General features: G+C 31.6%; 1 long non-coding RNA gene across 1 annotated transcript; it reads left to right on the forward strand.

Moving 5' to 3' along the window:
- Positions 1–392: 392 nt before the first annotated feature.
- On the forward strand, positions 393–3,346 carry LOC107926783 (uncharacterized). The gene is made up of 2 exons (XR_001692279.2): positions 393–916; positions 1,010–3,346. It is a non-coding gene; the product is annotated as an uncharacterized lncRNA (long non-coding RNA).
- The last annotated feature ends 402 nt before the right edge of the window (positions 3,347–3,748 follow it).

Genomic DNA, 3,748 nt, shown 5'->3' on the forward strand with positions numbered 1-3,748 from the left:
ATTTTTTTATATTTAAGGTTTGTGACTATCTCCTCTTAACAATGTTATTTTTTAAAGTTGTTAATATAAAAAAACATAAATTCGAATGTATTAAAAAATATTATTATTCTATTTATGAATTAAAGAAAAATTATTAATAATTATAGATATTTTATTAAAAAAATTATCATCGGATCTTGAGAATATTTAAAAAATATATATTTAAAATGAGTAGGGCAAAGCTGCTATTAATCATATTCGAGAGGGCTCTAGACTCTTTTTCTTTTTCTTTTTCTTTTTCTTGCCAAAAGCGGACTCTAGAGTCTATAGAATACCATTCCTTCATTATTATTAAATTTCATTTATTGAAAAGATAAAAAAAAGAGAAAGAAAAATCTAAATCCAACAGAACTTGCGTACCTATAACGCAATTTCGCAACATTGACCTGTATGCAACTCATATCATATGTTTCACATGGACGTGGTGCCCTACTATTCGTCGCTTCTACGTAATTTTTCTCCCTTCCGCAAATAGTTTTTCTAAAAACAAACAAAAGAGGCCGTCTTATTACACGTGGATCCATCTCACCCATTTATCCTTCCTATCTTCCTTGTATCTTGGCCGTTCGTTGTTCTGAAACCACCTATATAAATTAGGGTTTGAGATAAGGTCTGTTTTCATTCCAACTATTAATATCGCTTGGTTTTTCCTTCTTCCTAAGCCTTACGGTTTCTGTTTGCGGATGAGATTTATACTCCGATGTCTTTCCTTCCGAGGATTCTGTCCTCAGATCTGCTCGCATCGGTTCAACATATCCTCTTTGATTTCTGATGTTGTACTGTGAAAGGAGTAGCGTCGTTGGATCTATGGTTTTAAAGGCCTTTGCTGGGCAAGGAAGCAAAGATTGGCAGGATTCAAGTTCTTGCTGCTTTTTAAGTATGTTGTGTCAGTTTCTTTTTTTTACCTGAATATTATCAAGTCATAGGCTTGTCTTATACATGTTTGTGTGTGTTCTTGTAAATTTTGCAGGGATGGTCTCACCAGGGGCTGAGATTTATACGCTCTTCAGATGTAAGTTGAAAATAAACAAGGCATCTGATTGTGTGAGACGGCGACGTGAGATTGAATCGGCTGGTTTGCTTATGAAAGGATGTGTAAGATGTCCGGGCAAAAAGTCCTACTGATAATATTTTTTTGAAGGGGACCGTGTCCTGATCTATCTTTGTCGTCCGAGACCTTTGCCATGACAGGTGCGCTTGCATGGCAGGTCACCAAACTTAATAAAAATAGAACTTTTTTTGTGGTGTTTTTTGAGGGGAGATCGCACGGGGGTTTGCCCGGGTTCTCCCTTCTGCTGTGGTGTCTAGTATCGTGTCTTCTCTTCTTTTTTCTTCTATTTCCCTTGCTCTCTTTCCATTATTTTGCATCATACGGGATGGATGTATGATCCAACATCATCACCAACGTCGGAATAAGCTCATGAACTCCAAGCTATATCACTAGCGATTCTCAAGGCCAAGGTATTATTTTTCCATATTTTTAACACCCAATCCGCCTTATCTAATTCTACTTTAAAATCTAATTATAAATTTTATTATCATGCAATTAGTTAACTTGACAAAAGTCAATAAGTCGTAATAATTAGATTTTAACATATTTTTAAGGGTTTAATCTTTTATATTAATAATTGATCTTAGATTTAATACATTTTTGAAAGAAGATGTAATTTTATTCGAATTTCTGTAACTATTGATTTATTCCTTGCTCGTTTCTTGAAAAAGAGCATGATTGATTTTAAAGTTAATTCATTGATAATTGTTTATTAAATTGATACCAGTTATCTAATCTTTGAAATAAGTTTGATTTAATTTAAAGTTGAATTATTTGATTTAGTAATTAAATTTTTAACATATTAGTAATTAGCCTAAAATGATTTTTTTGAAATTAATTTTTTTTATTAGAGGATATAACTTAAAAATCCAATTTAAAGCAGAATAATTTTAATAACATCGGGGCTAATTAAAATAATTGTAGGAAGTAGTCAGTTTTACTTGCATCTTCATCGTGTTAAATTTGATAATTATATTGGGTAAACTGTCTCTAAAATGAAGTTAAAAAGTTGCATAACTGTGAAATTTGCAATATGATCCATTAATTTTTAACCCATGGAATATTAGATTATTAGAGCAATCATCGTTTGATTTAGCTGTTATATACATGACAATTAAAAGTTAATCCTGTATTAATCAGATTCTCATGGCAGATTTTAATTAATGTTAGTTTTAATAAATATTCATTGGATATTATTAAAGAATTTTAAAAAAAAATATTATAAGATATTATTAATATATAGATAAAGGTATTCTAAGAAAATTTAATTTACTGATAAAATTTTATTCGAATTTAATATGAACTTTTAAGAGTCGATTTGCATCCTAACTTGACATTATAATACCAAATTTCATCCACACGGTTTATTGAATTGCATTTTAGTCTTTAGTCTTTTATCCTTGCAAAAGTTTGAATGCTCTTGAATTGCCTATGCTTCCTTTTCGTTTATTATTTACATTATCATGTTACTTTATTTGAGGCGAAATGCGTTAATTTTGCTATTACTTTTATGGAACTGTAATACTTAGGAGAATGTCATATGTAGGTTGATGCAGCATATGTACTTTGCTTGTATATTGCATTTGGTAGTTGTTTAGGCCCTTGCACGGGCTTGTGTTTTAATTGGCTTGAAGGTTGTGAGTACTATCTGTGGGTCGAGTGAAGATGTCACAGCAGTGAGGTTAAAGATGTTGGAGGTATTTTTTGGTTTATACCATATCTATTCTCTTTGATTAACTCTGGAAATCAAGATATGTGCGTTGAAGTGTTCGTCTCTAGTTCGGTCGACATTCTTGATCTATGTTGGAAGGTGTATGAAGCCCTCGGGAGTCGGAACTGAGATTTGGAGGCAGTGAATATAGCAATACATGGCGTTGCAGGTCAATTCTCTGGAGATATTTCAATCAGAATCGAATTGTTGAAGCATTGAAGTCGTTATTTGAACGTCTCTTGGTTTTTTATATGATGCAGTGCTATAGTGAGATTAGTATTGAAGAGCTCTTGAACAAATACCATAAGAGGTACATGTAGATTGGCCGTGTAAACCAGTTCCATTACATAGTGAAGATTTTTAAAGTGGACTAAGGTCCCGTGGTTTTTTCCCTTCAAGGGGTTTTCCACGTAAATTTTGGTGTCCCCTTTTTATGTTAATGTTGCGCACTTATGTCAATATCTTTTGCAGTTTTGATAATGTTACTATAGCAGGTATGATAACTGTGAGCTGTTTAATTTATCAGTAAATTACTCTGTTTATTACTATGGTGTCCTGTTTCTTCAACTGTGTAAGATTTCTAAAATCTAGATTGCAGGTTGAAGGGTGGAATAAAGGCTGAAACAGGAATTTGGCTCTTGATAACTAAAATTTAGATTGCAGGTTGAAAGGTGGATTAAAGCTCAGAAATTTTTTATTTTGAAAAATTCATTTTATAGCCAAACCTGTTATTTAAAAATTTTAACATTTTACGGTTTTGATAATGTATACGATATAAATTCATTTTTTTAGTTTCAGATTTAGAATATTTCCTAGTTTTTAAATTTTCATTCATTTTTTTAAATGAGAATTTTATAAATTGAAAACGCAAGAAACAAAAATAAATAGAGTATTAGCGGATAAATATTTTTTTACGGCATCTAGAAAGCATATGTGCATATGCGACT

This window comes from Gossypium hirsutum, chromosome A12 (genome assembly GCF_007990345.1).
Source record: "Gossypium hirsutum isolate 1008001.06 chromosome A12, Gossypium_hirsutum_v2.1, whole genome shotgun sequence".
Taxonomy (NCBI): Eukaryota; Viridiplantae; Streptophyta; class Magnoliopsida; order Malvales; family Malvaceae; genus Gossypium; species Gossypium hirsutum.